General features: G+C 33.8%; 1 protein-coding gene and 1 pseudogene across 1 annotated transcript in view; one reads left to right on the forward strand and one right to left on the reverse strand.

Moving 5' to 3' along the window:
- Positions 1 to 18,538, reverse strand: part of MAGI2 (membrane associated guanylate kinase, WW and PDZ domain containing 2) — a 1,334,434-nt gene that overhangs the window by 989,956 nt on the left and 325,940 nt on the right. The window lies entirely within an intron of this gene.
- LOC125931188 (uncharacterized) lies at positions 14,804 to 14,926 on the forward strand (annotated as a pseudogene).

Below are 18,538 nucleotides of genomic sequence, written 5' to 3' on the forward strand. Positions count from 1 at the left end.
GTATCGTTTTTCTACTCTTGTTATTTTCCAATTGATTTTGCATAATACTGCAGAGAATCTTTTAAAAACAAAATCATGACACTTCTCTCCTTAAACTTCTTACATATTCCTGTGTTTAGACATAGGAAGATGTGCATAATCCTGACTCTGCCTGCCCCTTCAACCCCATCTGGTACCACTCCTTTCTTTTCTGATTCTTTGACCCAATTAGATTTCTTCTAGGCCTCTTAGCTATCTTAAGAGATTTCACTTCTTTCTGTTCTTTCTTTCTGGAATAGACTTTCTCCTCTTACCTCCCTTCTTTTGGTCTTATTCTTATTCATCTTTTTGATCTCAGTTTAAATACCTCTTCTTCAGAAACACTTTCACAGACCCTCACAAACTAGGCAAGGTCTGTTCCTACAGCAATGACAATAATGCGCAATTCTTCATAACATACAGACAGAGAATTCCATATATGTAACTATTCCATATGCCCCATTAAATTACAAGTTCTAGGAATAGAGAGATCATATCTTATTTTATTTGTTGCTAGATCTCCAACACTTTAGCATGTAAAAAATGTCCAACAGCTTTTTATTGAAATAACCAAATGGGGAGTTCCAATTTCAGGCAGGTAAATATAAAGTACCTATTTACTCCTTAACTTTAAACACTATCTTTGAACAAGCCAATACTTCATAATATACATTACTTTCTGTTCTACTCCATAACTGAATATACAATAACTATATTTAGTCCAACAAATACCAGATTAAGGTAAAAGGTACATATATTTTGGTACATCTAATTATTTCATGTTTACAATCATGTTAAGCTTATATAATCAACATTTATATTCAAAAATTATTTCACATGCTTTATTTTTGCAAAATGAGGGTAAAAATAATAAAATATTCAGATAATTATATAAGTAGAGATGTGTAAAGATGCTTACATTGCTTAAATTGTAGCTTAAAGGAAACACCACAATGAAATTACTAGATATTTATCAATTAAGTATGAAAAGCTGAATTAAGTATGTGAAAACCAATGCATTATCATAAAGTAAAACATGCAGATAGAAAGTCAAACATGAAATTTGAAGATTACTTTTATTATGATTCAATTGATATTTAGGATCCATTTCTGTTAGGATGAATCCAGTTACAACACAAAAAAAAAACTCATCTCACTGTGGCTTGATCAATGGCTAGGTGGCTCAGTTGGTTAAGCGTCTGACTTTGGCTCAGGTCATTATTTCACAGTTTGTGGGTTCAAGCCCCTCACCGGGCTCTGTGTGACAGCTCATAGCCTGGAGCCTGCTTGGGATTCTGTGTCTCCCTCTCTCTGCTTCTCCCCCACTCACTCTCTGTCTCTTTCTCTCTGTCTCTATCAAAAATAAATAAACGTCAAAAAAATTTTTAAATAAGATGGCTCCTTCAGCTTCAGATATCAAGTCCTCCACAACCACCATCATGGAAGGAATGAAATGGCAGGAGAAACAGAACCTTCTCTTCTGGGGCTTCTCTTTATCAAGTAAAAATGTCTCTTTTGGAATTTGCCAAGAAGACTTCCCATTGTATATCATTGACCAGAATGAGATTACATGTACATTCCAAGATTTATCACTTAAAAAGAGTAATGGAATTACCATTAAGGCTTAAAGTAATCATGAGAACAAAGGATCTCAGCTCATTATATGAGCAAACAAGTCAGATCTTGGGTAGGCAACAACTGTCTGTCATAGAACTCAGTTATATCAGATTCCTCTGAGCTAGAAAAGTAAAGTGGTAACAGTGAACATAGTTATACAATTGAAATTTTGCTTCCATACATTCTAGCATAAAATAATTTCAGGGAAAAACAACTATTTCTTTCTTGTTGTTGTTAATGTTTATTTTTTTATTTCTGAGAGAGAGAGAGAGAGAGAGAGAGAGAGAGAGAGAAAGAGAGAGAGTACAGGGAAGGGGCAGAGAGAGACAGAGAGACAGACAGACAGACAGAATCCCAAGCAGGCTGAACTCTGTCAACACAGAGCTCAACATAGGGCTCTATTCGACAAACCATGAGATCATGACCTGAGCCCAAATCAAGTGTTGGATGCTCAACCAACTGAGCCACCCAGGTGCCCTGAAAAATAACTATTTCTAACACAGAAGGGGATAAATTAAAAATGAAGCCATATAAATTGTTAGAAGCTTTCTATTTTTGAAAACATAACTATCTGGGCAGTTTAAGAGACTCAAATAATATGACACTTAAAAATAAGCCTTCTTTCAGAGCCATTTCAATCAATACAGCAAATACATACTAATTGGTAAAAGGTTTTATTTAGCTGCATGAATTTCATAATTATGTTACATTTAAGAGGAAAGAAGACAAACAAAAATGTGGAGATTCATTTCATACTCAAACTCTCACTTTCAATTTACCTGTAATTACATTTTTAATTTTATATTGCATCCAACCCAATGATAAAAAACCACCTCAAATCACATCAATCTTTCAGTTGCATCTTAGAGAAATAATGGCTCTGAACCAAATACCCAGGTACTAACTAGTTTAGTTTTAATTCTGAGCAGATGGACTAGGATTCTCAAGGTCAAATTTACAGGATCTTCTCGGAAAAATATCTCATGGTCTCTGTATCATAGCAGATGGTGAAAATATTTTAGGGCTATTTTCTTTTCTTTTTTTTTTTAATGTTTATTTATTTATTTATTTATTTTTATTTTTGAGACAGAGAGAGACAGAGCATGAACAGGGGAGGGGTAGAGAGAGAGGGAGACACAGAATCTGAAACAGGTTACAGGCTCTGAGCGGTCAGCACAGAGCCCGACGCGGGGCTCGAACTCACAGACCGTGAGATCATGACCTGAGCCGAAGTCGGACGCTTAACCGACCAAGCCACCCAGGCGCCCCTTTTAGGGCTATTTTCAAATGATGTTAGTGGAACCACATTTCTATTAGTTGTCTTACATGACTTCCATAAACATGATTTTACTTCCAAATCAAGAGTTACAATTGATGGATCTTAGCAGGGCTCTTCTGAGATATCATCATCAACAATGACACACTGGAATTTATATTCCAAATTCAGAGATGAATTACAGAAGAGGAAGCAATGGATCTCCTGAGATAAACAGACAGATACTGATAAAAGTTGTTATAATACATATCCTATTTTCCTATATAAAAGGAAACAATTTCTATCTTCTGTTATGGTAGAGTTTTAAATTGATGTTTCTTTTTGGAAGATAAGCACAATATACTTCTTCATTTTGACCCCTTAAGCAACTTGACATACTACAGACATCCAATAAGTTATATATATATATATTTTCTTTTTGGGGTATAACTTTTATTTTTACTTTCAAGATAAAATATTGTGAAAGGAATATGCTATCTGGGGCAATGTCAGGTGTCTACTCCTTCCACTCTGATTTATTTTCTTGGGAAATTGTTTTCATTGCCTAAAATCTTATTGGGAAGGTAATTCTCAGCTATTGTATCCCACTCCCAAAGTGAAAGTGGGAAAGTCTCAGATTCCTCACATTTCTTAAACTGGCTGAGGCTGGGAAATGGCATGAATTTGGCTAATAAAGCCCTTCCCCTGGGACTTTGGATCTTGAGTGATGCAAAGATGAAATGAAATACAGAGTTCATTTGTTACAACAGCAAAGGCAGGAGTGGTAATGCTGTCCTAATTAAGACTGTTCCTGCTACTCTGGTTCCTATTTCCCAGACCCCCTCCAATTCTTGGTTTCACACCTATCCCAAGCCAGTCCTCATTGTTCTAATAAGTACTCTTTTGCTTAAGTAGAGTTGGTTTCTATATTTGTAATAAAAATTTTAAAATATAGACAAAATTAGATAATAGAAATATCTATAACATACTGTTTTATAGCATTCTTTTCCATTGCTATATCCTGAACATTTTTCATGATCAATACAAATATTACACAACATAAGCTTTAACGGTCACCTGGCTTATTTGCACGGATATACTATAGTTTACTAGAATCTGTTTAAGCAGTCCTGGATATTTAGGTGTTTCCTTTTTCTTTTTTACCATTATAAAAAACCCTCTGGTTAGCATTTTTTTTTTTTCTTTTTGTATTCAAGTTAGTTAACATACAGTGCAATCTTGGTTTCAGGGGTAGAATTTAGTGATTAATCTCTTACATATGACATCCACTGCTCATCCCAAAAAGTGCCCTCCTTAATCCCATCAACCATTTAACCCACCCCTCCACCGACCTCCCCTCCAGCAACCCTCAGTTTTCTTTCTGTATTTGAGTCCCTTATAGTTTTCCCCCTCTTTGTTTTTATCTTATTTTTCCTTCTTTTCTCTTATGTTCATCTGTTGTGTTTATTAAATTCCACATATGAGTGAAACATATGATACTTGTCTTTGTCTGACTGACGTCTTTTGGTTAGCATCTTATGTATACATCATTCTATACAGTTCTGATATTGTTACCTTGTAATAAATTTCTAAAAGTGGAATTACTGGGGCAAAAGGTAAACAAATTTTGAAAGCGTTGAATTACGCCCTGCAAGGAGGGTTGTACCTATTTATCATTCTATTAGCAGTGTACGAAGAAGGTGCCAATTCTAAGATCTTATCCATTAGTTTTATTGTAAAGATAGGAGACTATAAAGCCATTCAACTTTACTTGCCCAAATATACAATTTAGAGAGCAATCAATCTTTGGCTTGAGGAGCCCCATGTAATAAAGGGGAAGAGTTACAACAGAACAAAATGCATACTTTGTACCATTTACAAGTTCTCCACAGAGTTCTTAGTACAACTGAATATGACCCATTTCCATATATGTTTTCTTGTGGATGGATACTGTGAAAGCTTTCATAGTGAGTTAGAAGGAAGAGGAAGAAAGAATCAAAGAAAACCCTGCCGGCCTTCATTATAGCTGCTTCTCACAGCTAACTTACTCATACTCTCAAAGCTAAGGAATGAAGGATTTCCTAACTACAAAAAGTATATTTACACAAAAGACACTACTAAAATCCATTATAGAGCTGGCATGCCCAGAGAGAGTCTAAGTCTAGTCTTGGTCCAGAAAGTTTTCTCTATATTGTTCTGTAAAAAATTACATGGCATCTTCCTGAGTCAATTTTAACTCATGTAAACAGTGATCCTACTGACACAATAAATGAGGCCATCTAGGTAGATCTGTGCTCAAATGACAGTATATTGGAAAGTAGAGGCTGATGAAATCCATGTCTTAGCTGTTGTGTGCTAAGGAAATACACTCAGAAACACAATATTTTGAATTTTGGTATTTATCAAGAACCAAATAGGCATATTAGTCCATGTGCATGTAAGTATGTGTGCGCATGAATGTGAATGTACATGTGTGTGATCTGAATAAATCCAAAGGCCCCAAGGGGCCCAGGTTCAGTGAGGTGTTAAATTCAAAGAATCACAGCTCTTGCAGGGAAAAAGTAATTAAAATACTTCAATTATTTACTCAATCTCTCACAGATAAATGCATTTTAATGCATAGCAAGTATCTTTAGAATTCTGGTCTCCCTGTCCCTGATTTTCTTTACAAAGCAGCTATACCCTGAATCGTTTCTCCCAGTCTCAATTCCCAGTTGTCCCAAATTCAGCCTTTTTTTCTCTCTCCCCTTCCTCATCTCTCAGCTGCTTGAATCACTTAGCATCTCTGACTTTTCAAGTATTCCCTGTATCCAAAATACTATCTGATTATATATAACAAAGGTACATCAAAGTGTCAACATGGTAAGCGGCTAGATGCTCTGGGAAGTAGGAGAATACTATGATAATTAAAGTATTAATTGATTTAATTTAAAATATACATTAACAGTGTTGTCCCTGACATATTCACATACAATTCATGACAAAATAGCCTCACAAAGTAGTAGATAAAATGTTCTATGTCAATTTTAAAGATTCCTGGTATAATTAGTATGCATACATTCTCCAAGGAAAGATAACTTATGAGTAAGGGCTTTAAAAAACAAAGTTTGTTTGTTTTTACTTTTCAAGAGAAGACAAAGGAAAATGGTGCTTTAATGCTTAGTGCTTTACTAATGGATGTATTAGTGTCTTAAGTAGCACTGGACATTTCTAACTTTTTTTTTTTTAATTAAAAGGGAAACTTCTGCTGAAAAGAAACAAATAATTGAAGTACTCAAACATCTAGAATGAAGCTAGGAAATCTGATTATCATAGAATTGTCATAGATGCAAATGATCCTAGACAGTCTTAAAAATTATTCTAGTGACATTGTGAGACTCTAGTGAAACTATGTGACATTGAAGTGCTTCTTTATTATGAATTTGCTTTATTTTTAAAGCCATGATCTCTATTGTAGAGGAACGCACGAAAGCAAATTTTGTAAAAGACAAAAAAAGGGCAATCTCCAAGGTTAAAAAAATTACAATATATTATCGGCACCTAAAACTTTCACCTTTCCTTTAAAAAATAGTGAGAAACTTGTATAATTATATGTTGGAAGGAGAAGAGGGTAAGAGATTGTCAGCACTAGTAATTTGTCAACAAAGTTCATCTTTTGCAATTTAATGTTAGCTATAGATTGAGCTTTTATTTCTCTCATAGTTACTTAACCTGACCACTCCAAGTGCGCACAGTGACTCTTCCTTAATGTTCATTTTTTATTATATGAAACATCTGTTTAGATGCATACACTGAATTAATAGTTTTATACATTCCAAATTTATATTGATATCATAAAATAGGTTTAGTATTAATGAAATGCATTTTCAACAATCCAAGATATGCAATCAATGATAAAATGTTTCTCCAGGGAGAAATAAGGCTACACATAGTTAAGGTATGCTGGGCAGCTCACTGTGTCTTTGAACAAGGGTCAATCAATTATGTATATTCTGCACATCCAATTGCTGGCCTCAGTAGCTGCCTAAAAACCAGGTAAAATAAATAATTGCTTAGTCCTATTTCAGACCTATAATAATATCTTCTAGAAACAACAAAATTATTGGTGATGGAGTATAATGTTTTTCAAAGTTTTTTGAAGGCTTTCTATTTGTTTCTAATTCATTCTAGTATATCATCAAATATGTGTAGGATGTCTCCTATGCGCAATATGCCTAAAAATCATATATGCATAAAAAAATAAATAAGAGTGTCCCTGCCTTCGAGGATCTTACATTCTTATGGGCAAAGAGGGAAAAGAGTTGACAAATACAATGCAAGCATGGACAAAGCAGTATGGAGTTTTCTTTCACAATTAGTCTTCATTCACTCAGTATCTAACCCATCAACAACATTTCTTTTGATTTTCTCCCAAATATCTCTCAAATCTGTTGACTTCTTTCTATGTCTTACCACCCTAGTCCAAGTTGTGTGATCTTCTATTTGGTCTCTGCAGTAATCTCCCAGTGAATTTTTCCACATTCACTCTCTGTCTACCATAATCCATTGTCCACAGCAGCCAAAGAAACTTTTCAAAATCATATCTGATCCTCTCCTTCCCTCTGTTCCCCCAGACATGCAACTTCTGTATGTCTTTCTTTTGTTCTTAGTATAGAAACCCAACCTCACAAGTGGGGCTCCTGGCTTCTCTCTAAACTCGCTTTGAGTGTTCCTTTTCAATACTATATATAAGGGCCTTGCACATATCAATCTTCTTCTAATCTTAGGATGGGGCCAGCAGCCCTGAATACAGTTTTTCTTTCTTTCTTTTTTTCCCCCTGGGACACTCTTACCCTTACTGTATCCCCACCTTATCTGATTAATTTCTATTTATCTTGCTAATCTCAGCTCAAAGAGCATTTCCTAAGAAAAGAATCCAAAATATGTAAGATCATCAGGTTTGGTTACAAATTCTCCTAAGTGATTTCAGTTGCTCACTTTGCAGTTTTTATTTATATTTCTAATTATTAGAATACTCAATTATTTCCTGTCTCTCCTACCAAACGACTTATCATTACATCATCATGTATTAGCATATGCATTGTTGTAGTAGTTGCTCAGTTAATACTTGTTGAATAATTGGGAAAAATGCTTAGGAAGGGAAATATCTGTTGTAAATGTAAGCCTCATTTATAAAAGAAATCATTAATAGTCTATTTCAATTAAAAATTATATTGTACATAAAGTTAAAAAATAGGCATGGTCATAGTGCAATAAACAAGTATGTACAAAATAAAGTCTTTTAGGGTATCATTTATTTCTGGCCACTTCTGCTCCCAATACCAAAAGGGGAACATATTCTGATGTAGCTCATACCAAAGCTTTTTCCATATGGAGAGACACAGGTTTATGAAAGGAAAAATGAAACTTTCCAGGTATTTCATAAAACCCACTTCAGAACACTGAAACAAAACCAAAATTTGATGCATCAAAAGTAATAACATTCTAGCAGTTGATCCTAACTCTTTAAGGGTTTCAAATCAATGAATAACATTAATTGGGCCACTGCTACTGCATTGCATGATATTAAGATTTGTTGCTTTACTTTTTGAAATCACCTTTTTATTTTTAGTTCAACGTATACATTATTTTCACTGACAGTATTGAGGTTTTTTTTAAGTCAGTATTGGGGTACCCAGGTAGCTCAGTCTGTTAAGCATCTGACTCTTGGTTTCAGCTCAGGTCACGATCTCAGTTTGTGAGTTCAAGCCCCACATCAGGCTCCACAATGATGGTGCAGAGCCCACTTGGGATTCTCTCTCTCCTTCTCTCTCTACCCCACCCCCATTTGTTCTCTCTTAAAAATAAATAAATAAACTTTTAAAAAAGGTCAGTATTATTATTAATGGTATCCAACTTCAGACTATGAAACAACTTGACAAAATGAGTCTTAACATGAGGATGTTAAAAAACTCATGCAAACATCACCACGACTTAATTTCAGTATATTTTCATCACTTCAAAAAGAAACCCCATTCTCATTAGCAGTCAATCCTCATTCACCCTCCCCCCAGCCATTTCCCTCTCCTTTCCTGGCAAACACTAATCTACTTTCTGTCTTTACAGACTTGCCCATTCTAGACATTCTACAAAAATCAAATCTTACATTATGTGGCCTTTGGCATCTGGTCACTTTCACTTAGCATAATGTTTTTCAAGCTTCATCCATATTGTAGCATGGACCAGGACTTTATTTTTATTCATGACTGAATAAAATATAGCTTTTGTTTATCCTAATTCATCAGTTGATAGACACTGGAGTTCTTTCTATTTCTGGCTATTATAAATAATGTTTCTGTGAATATTCATATCTAAGTTTTTGTATGAACATAAATTTTCATTTATCTTGGGTATATACCTAGGAGTGGAATTACGGATCATAGGGTAACTCTTCAATTTTGTAAGGAATTTATAAATGTCTTCCAAAGAAGGTGCACCATTTTGTAATGCCCCCCACAATGTAGGAGAGTTTCGATGCCTCCACATTATAATCCATCTTTTTTGACAATAATCATCTTAGTGAATGTCAAGTGCTATTTCATTGTGGTTTTGATTTGCATTTCCATAATGACTAATTATATTGAGCATATTTTCATGTGCCCATTGGTCATTAGTTTCTCTTCTTAGGAGAAATATGTAAACAAAATTTTGTCCATTTGCTAATTGGGTTTTATATCTTTTTATTGTTGAGTTGTAAGAGTTCTTTAAATATTATAGACACAAGTCCCTTATCGATACATGGTTTATAATATTTTTCTCTTATCATGTGGGTTATCTGTCACTTTCTTTTTTTTTTTGCATGTCTTTACTTATTTTTTAGTAATCTCTACACCTAACATGGGGCTCAAACCCATGACCTCCAGCACAAGAGTCGCATGCTCTTCTGATTAAGCCAGCCAGGCACACTTATTTTCACTTTTCTGACAGTGTTCTTTAATGGTTTCTGGAAGGGATCCAACTTCATTCTTTTGCATTAGATAAGCAGTTGTCCCAGCACAATTTGTTGAAAAGTTTATTATTTCCCCTATCAAACTGTCTTGGTACCCTTGTCAAAAATCAATTGACCACAAATGTATGAGTTCATTTCTGGACTCCAAGTTATTTTCTATTGCTCTATATGTCTGTTATGCCATTACCACACTTCTTTAATTGTTATACCTTTGTCATAAGTTTTGAGATTAAAGACATTCTATGTTCATGGATTTGAAGTACAATATTGTTAAAATGTCTATACTCCCTAAACTAATCTACACATTTAATGCAATCGCTGTGAAAATACCAAAAACATTTTTCACAGAACTAGAACAAACAATCCAAAACTTTGTATGGACCCACAGAAGACCCTAAGTAGCCAAAGCAATCTTGAAAAAGAATAAAAAACCTGATTTCCAGACTTCAAGTTAGATTCCAAAGCTGAAGTAATCAAAATAGTATGGTACTGGCACAAAAACAGGTAGATAAATGGAACAGAATAGAAAACCCAGAAATAAACCCACCATATATGTATGGCTAAGTAATCTTTGACAAAGGAGGAAAGAATATACAATGAGAAAAAGACAGTTTCTTCAACTGCTTGTGTTAGGAAAACTGGACAGCTATGTACAAAAGAATGAAACTGGGCCACTTTTTCATGCCATGCATAAAATAAACTCAAATGGATTAAAGGTCTAAATGTGAGATCTGAAACCACAATAATCATAGAAGAAATCACAGGCAGTAATTTTTCTCACATCAGCCATAGCAACATTTTTCTAGATATGTCTCCTGAGGCAAGGGAAATAAAAGCAAAAATAAACTGTTGGGACTACATCAAAATAAAAACCTTCCGCAAAGCAAAGGAAACAATCAACAAAACTGAAAGACAACATATGGAATGGGAGAAGACATTTGCAAATGACACACCTGACAAAGGGTTAGTATCCAAAATATATAAAGAACTGATACATCTTAGCACACACACACACACACACACACACACACCCCAAATATTCCAATTAAAAATGGGCAGAATACATGAGCAGACATGTCTCCAAAGAAGACATACACATGGTCAACAGACACACGAAAAGATGCTCAACATCATTCATCATCAAGGAAATGCAAATCAAAACCACAATGACATATCAATCACATCACACCTGTCAGAATGGCTACAATAAAAAACACAAAAACAAATGTTAGCAAGGATGTGGATGTAGAGAAATAGGAATCCTCCTGCACTGTTGGTAAGAATACAAACTGATAGAGCAACTGTGGAAGACAGTACGGAGGTTTCTCAAAAAATTAAAAATAGAACTACCCTATGATCCAATAATTGTACTCCTGGGTATTTACTGAAAGAATAGAAAAACACTAATTCAAAGGGATTTATATACCTCTCAGCATGTTTACAATAGCCAAATTATGGAAGCATTCTAAGTGTCCATTAATAACATAAATATATAAAGAAAATGTGTTGGGGCGTCTGAGTGACTCAGTTGGTTAAGCGCCCTACTCTTGATTTCTGCTCAGGTCATTATCTCACAGTTGTGGGATTCAGCCCCACGTCAGGCTTTATGCTGACAGCACAAGTCTGCTTGGGATTCTCTTTCTCTGCCCATCCCCACTCTCTCTTTTTCAAAATAAATAAATTAACATTAAAAAAGAAGACATGAGTGTGAATGGAATATTATTCAGCATTAAAAAAGAAGAAATCTTGCCATTTGCAACAACATGGATGGAGCTACAGAGTATAATGCTAAGTAAGTCAGTCAGAGAAAGACAAATACCATATGATTTCACTCATATGTGGAATTCAAGAAAAAAAAACAAATGAGCAAAGGATAAAAGAGAGAGAGACAGAGAGAGAGAGGGAGAAACCAAGAAACAGACCGTTAACTATAGAAAACAAACTGATAGTTACCAGAGGGGAGGTAGGTTTGGGGACAAGAGAAATAAACGATTGGGATAAAGAGCAAGCACACTTATTATGATGAGTACTGAGTAATGTACAGAATTATTGAATCACTGTATTATTCACCTAAAACTAATATAACTGCAAACTGTACTGGAATTAAAATAAAAAAGTTAATTAAAAAATTACAGAAAAATATAAAGAAGATAAAAATCACTTGGAATCACCAGAAATTATAACATATTAAATCTTCTAGAATATGCCCTTCTTTTTTACATAAATAAATGAATAAATATTTCAAAGTAAAATAAGAGCATATTCTAATTTTGTTTCTCATTTATTTTTTCTTTTTTAATGTTTATTTGTTTATTTTAGGGGGAGGGACAGAGAGAAGGAGAAAAAGAATCCCAAGCAGGCTCTGCAAGGCTCACACTCATGAACCGTGAGATCATGACCTGAGCCAAAATCAACAGTTGGGCACTTAACCAACTTAGCCATCCAGTCACTGCTCATTTCTTTTTTTATTCATTGATTATTAATAATTTAAAAAATATTCTACCACATAATTGTGAATTTCCTAATTTTCTCTTTTATACTCATTTCTAATTTTATTTCATTATAATAAAATATACTTTATGTGGTTTTATTTTTTAAATATTTTTGAGACTTCTGGGGCTGGCTCACTTGAACTTCCAACTCTTAATTTTGGCTCAGGTCATAATCCCAGGGTTGTGGAATCAAGCCCTGTCTGCACGGGGCTCTGTTGCTGAGCATGAGCCTGCTTGAGATTCTCTCTCTCTCTCTCTCTCTCTCTCTCTCTCAAATAAAAAGTAAATTATTTTGAGACTTCTTTTATGGCTTAACATGTGGTCTATACCAGAAAATGTTCAATGTACTTTGGGAAGAATGTGTAGTCCAGTGTTGTTGTGTGAGGTGTGTACCTTAGGTCTAATTGGTTTCTATGTTATTTGCATCTTCTATTTTCTTCTTGAACTTCTGCTGAGTATTCATTACTACAAGTGAGTATTTATCTACAAATATTACTGTCAAACTGTTATCCTCTCTTTTGTCTTAAATTTTCCTTCATTTTAGAAGGATAGCTTTGCTACATTTAGAATTCTTGATAATCTTTGTCTTCCAGCACTTTGAATATTCCATCGAATTACTTTGGCCTCCATGATATTTGGTGAGAATCATCTGTTGATCCTTTTTATGTGACGAGTTGTTTCTCTCTTGCTCCTTTCAAGATTTTATGTCTTTGGCTTCAGGCAGTTTGGCTATATATGTCAGGTATGGATCTCTGAGGTCTTCCTACTTGGAGTTTGTGGAACTTCCTTTAGATCCATATTAATGTTTTCAATCTGATTTCAGAATTTTATAGCTGCTATTTCTTAAATATTCATTCTGTATTTGTCTTTCTCTTAGAACTCTTCTTATGGGTATGTCGATTAGCTTCATGCTTTTTCACAGCTCTCTAAGTCTTTTCATCTTTTTTCATTATTTTTTTTTCTCTTTTGCTCAGACTAGATACTTTGAATAAACCTGACTTCAACTTAACTGGTTCTTTCTTCTGTCAGTTCACATCCGCAATTGAGTATCTTAAGTGTATTTTTCATTTTATTTATTGTAATTTCCAACTTCAAAGCTTCTATTTTGTTCTCTCCCATAGTTCATATCTTCTATATCGCTCTTCTGTTTTTGGTGAGAAATTGTTCTCACACATTTCTCTGATTCTTTAGAAATGGTTTTCTTTAGTTATTTGAACATATTTATTATTGATGACTTAATGTTCAAATCCTTGTGTTCTTAATGGAATTCAGCCAATTTTCCTGAATAAATACTCCTCAGACTGCTGCAAGCCTTTAATTTCTAGAGTTCTGAAAAGGTTGAATTTGACATTTTTTTCTAGTGCTCTTGATGCTTAATGCAGATATAGATTTTCAAAAATCTAACTCTATGATTCTGAAAATGTGATTCCCTTTCTCTTTTGTTTCCTAACTTTAGTGAGCAAAATTGAAAGATCCTCCTAATTGAAAATACTGAAAATTAACTTTTCTCAAAATGTGGATAGTTTTAGAATATTTTATTACAGAGGTCAAAGTATTTATTTGTAAATACAGAAAATATGCCATTAATGAATTTATGTAGCTGCTGCTAAAAAGGGGAAGAGTGTGAGACTTTCTAAAAGTATAAACATTTAAGTATTCATTTCCCTTAGTTGAACTCATCAATTATGTAAATATAAATATTTATTTGGGTATTTGACAAGTATTTGGGGTCTAGTTACTGCAAATAGGAAAAAATTAACTTATTTCTTCTTTGTTTATAAAGAAGATTAATTCAAACCAATAAAATATACTCTACCCATTTTCTCCATAAATAGAAGAGGAAGGAAAAAAAAGAAAGAAAAGAAAAAAAGGAACCCTCACTCAATTCCAAATAATCAGCGATTTCAGAATAGCTTCCCCAAGTAGGAAACAGTTCAATAGAGGTCTCTTTTGAAATTTTCAATTAAATATTCAGAAGTAAATAGTTGTATTTAAATTTAAAAATTTCATTTTAAAATCAAGCTCTGGGACATCTTTAGAAGTAAAATAGAATAAAGTTGCTTTCCTTTTACCTAAGGAGATACATATGAAATGATCTGTGTGGCTTCATCAATCAAAGGATAAGGTCTCTTAAAAATTTTTTGAAGTTCTTCCTATGGTTACCATTTCCTATTAATATAGAGTCAATACTTTACATTTAAGGTTATTCAGTACTTAAACAGTCTCCCATAATGAATATAAAGTTATAAATATAAGGTAATAGAGTATTTAATAAATATTTAATCAAGGATTTTATAATGTCTTATGTTGAATTTAAAGGATACCATATGTGTTACAAGTGATGAAAACAAAGATTTTACCCCCTATGATCAATTATATATTTTTTTTCCTTTAAAAAATGTTCACTCATCTCATTTATAGCAATACAAACTTATCACTTCTCAGCCTTTTGGCTAAGATCAAGTGTAGTAGAGCAATACAAATTCATAGCTGAATTTTCCATGTTTACTCTGATTCAGATTTTTTCAGTTATAAAGCAATAACTGATTACCTAATAATATAGAAAATATGATAGTTATTAATAATTTTCTGTTTTAAACTACAACTCCTCTCTCCTTGCTTATTTTTACCTTAATTAATCTCCTTTTATTTCATCAGAGTTTTGCTTGATTTTACAAGCATTTTCCTCTCCAAACTGTCTCCCACTGTAGTTTGTAAATGGCAATGAATGTTGACACTTCTTTTAGATCATTTAGGAAAAGATGGATCCTGAGTTCTATCTTTTTGCTAGTTTACAATATAATAATTTCTTTATTGATGACACATTCCATAGAATATTAGAAGACTTGCTTAGAACATTTTCTTAAGACTTCTATAGACATGAACAAAAATAAATCTGAACTCATAACTCATGAGACATGCATACAGAAATGAAAAAATAAATACATGAGATTTAATTTTAAAATCAATGCGGCCCATGTGTTATATGTAAGTTACGAACCAGTAAATTATGCTCCTGAAACCAATATTGTACTCTGCTAATTAACTAGAATTAAAAAAAACTTAAAAAAACAAAATCAATGTGGCTAGATAGTAAACTATAGCTGATAGATAGCAATGCCTTACTACGGTTTCTAAGCCTTTTATCACAAAAATGAAGACTTTCTTCTGTCTTTGAGAATGAATCCAAACATACATAGTAAGTCATATCCATGGTATGTAGTGAACACATCAAAATTTTATTGAAGGTGAGTTCTGATACTGTATTAAATACTGGTGAATTTCATCCCTCAAACTAGCTATGACCACTTCCTTGATTTATAACACACTGTTCTCACAATAGTGTACAGCTCAGCACCTAGTTTGTCTTTTTCACTGCAGTTCCACTTTGGTATGAAGATTTAAGAGCCTTTCCCCCTACCTTTATAAAACTCTTAAATCTTCCCTTTTCATTATTCTTTAGCACTTTGAAGTTTAACAGATTTTACCTCTTATTATCTCATTTTCCTAGACTCTCCTCAGCATTTATTCACAGTGTACTACATTTGCTAACTCTTATCCTTGGTTCTCAGAGTGCTCAAGATCTTTCAGTTTTGATTATACTGTCTTTCAAATTCCTCATCACTGAAGGTAATATCTCTTGAAGCTTGTTACTCTCCCACCACACCAACAAAAAGGAGAAAATGGTCTTCCCTTAAAAGAAAACTTACATCTCAGTACTCTGTGATATGTCACACAAAGCATCATAATTCTTTCAGAGAAATATTTGTGAACTAACTATAATTTGTCTAAAAGAGAATGTTTGTATTAGTAAGATTTATTTATTATTGTATTTATTATTTCAGAGGCCAACCAAACTGAGCAAAAAGGGAACACTTACACTATTTAAAGTATGTAGATAGATAGAATATTATTTTTGGTAATATTCTATCTTCTTTCTTTAAGAAAATGTACTTTAATAGAATCCTGTAAACTAGAGGTAGACAAAAATTATTATTTAAAAGGCTAAATAAGAAGTACTTTATGATTTTCCAGTCATATGATGTCTTCTGCAACTGGAAAACTCTGTTATTGCATTTGTGATGGATAATAAATAAATGAATGGACAGGGCTGTGTTTCAGTAAAACTTTATGAACATAAAAGCTTCAAAGTCATAATTTTCACATTGTGACGTATCATTCCTCTTTTGAAGCTTTAAAACCATTTAAAAATGTGAAAAACATAGTTATCTCATGGGCCATATAAAAACAGCAGGCCAGATTTGATCCATGGGCCATGTTTGCTGACCCTGTTGTACACTATTGCATTGAATTTTATTTCTTTAGTAGCCTTTGACATACACCATACAGAACACTAACTAGAGAAAAAAGAACACATTTATGATCCACTATAAATACGAAACTTTTTACCAAATTTTGCTTTCCTTTTTAAATTTTTATTTATTTATATTTGTTTTAATGTTTATTTACTTTTGAGAGAGAGAGAGAGAGACAGAGAATGAAGTAGGAGGGGCAGAGGGAGAGGAGAACACAGAATACAAAGTAGGCTCCAGGCTTTGAGCCGTTGGCACAAGCCCAACGTGGGTTCTGAACCCACTAACCATGAGATCATGACCTGAGCTGTAGTCGGATGCTTAACCGACTGAGCCACCTAAGTGCCCATAATTTTTAAAATTTTTAAAGTCTCATTTTTGAAATTAATGTATATTGCATTTCTCTAAGTAGTCAAAAAAGAAGTTCAGATTTTAAGCTATTATGAAAATATAAATTTCATCATGCTCTAAAATTTTTCAGTTCATCTTAATAATTGGGGTAAAGATGCAATTAGGTTTTGTTTGATTTGCTAATTGGTGTGCCCTGTGTGCTTCCTGAACACATTCATTGTCAGAACATATGACATACATGTACTGTAACTGTCATCAAGTCTAAGGATAAAATTTTTGACTAAAATTATGATTTTGACATTGAAAAACATTTCCTTTGGGAAAAGGTATGAAAGAGCAAGCAAACATTGAAAAGTAATTACTTTTTTCAACCTCTCCTCAAATAAATCAATAGCATCAACTACAACAAAAACAATGACAACAACAAACACCAATGCTATTTACACACCACAAACAAGTAATTATGGATACACTGCTATTCATTGCTATATGAAATTTATTACTTCTTGAAAACTTTCTAGGATCTTCCCAACTTCTAGTTTTAATCAGATGTTTATAGATAGATTTTGTGTTGCTGCAGACAGAGCATAAATTAGAAAATGTTTTTTGTTTACTCATGCATACAAATGTTCAGGGAATTTCTGATTTTTAACTCAGGAATTGGTGATATCTGATTCCTAAAGCTCATGTCTGCCAAGCCCTATCTTTATCTCTTTTGAGACTTCATTACATCAATCCTTGGTGGTTTTTTTAGCAATTCCTCTTACTTTCCTATCTAACCTTACTATTTCATTCCTTTACAACAGGTAGGGCCCACAATTTACCTATATTAAAACTAAAATTTTCACAGTTACTTTGGAGCTATATAGAAGTAAATTTGTCTGAATTCAACTTATGAATACAGAAAACTCATGATTGGTATATTCTTTAGGTCAGGAATTACATGGGAATTTTTAAATTGAAATTTTGAGATGCTCCAATCCTAAGACTTTATAAATGACACAGCCAAGGCCCAGTTTCTTCAATGGCTTGTTCTGGAATTCAGACACCAAATACACAGAACGGATATCAAGACCCCACGTAAACGGAGGATGGCTCATGCCCAGAGAAGCTCAGCTCTGAGAAACAAGGTGACCTACTTATCACTAGGCTCAGAATAAATAGCGTTAATATCCTGAGGCACAATATGCCTTCAGGACACTGAAGAGGTCCAGAGTACGGAGTAGGGCTGAGCCTACAGATGGAAGTGTGCTTGTTATGCATTGTGGCCTCTCCAACCACTTTCTCCTTTTCCCTGCCATACACTATGCCCTGGGAAATGGACCTCTATACATGGCATCACCTGGATCCCACTCCCTACAGCTTCAAATAAATTAGGCCAATGGGAGGCACAAGATCAGAGTGAGGGAGAGAGAGGACAGGGTAGGTATTCCTCAGACCCCTCTCACCCAGGAAGCAGTTTTGGCATCCAGTGTGTTCTACCTACAGCCACAACTCCTGTCCA

The sequence above is a fragment of the Panthera uncia genome, chromosome A2, assembly GCF_023721935.1.
Source record: "Panthera uncia isolate 11264 chromosome A2, Puncia_PCG_1.0, whole genome shotgun sequence".
NCBI lineage: Eukaryota > Metazoa > Chordata > Mammalia > Carnivora > Felidae > Panthera > Panthera uncia.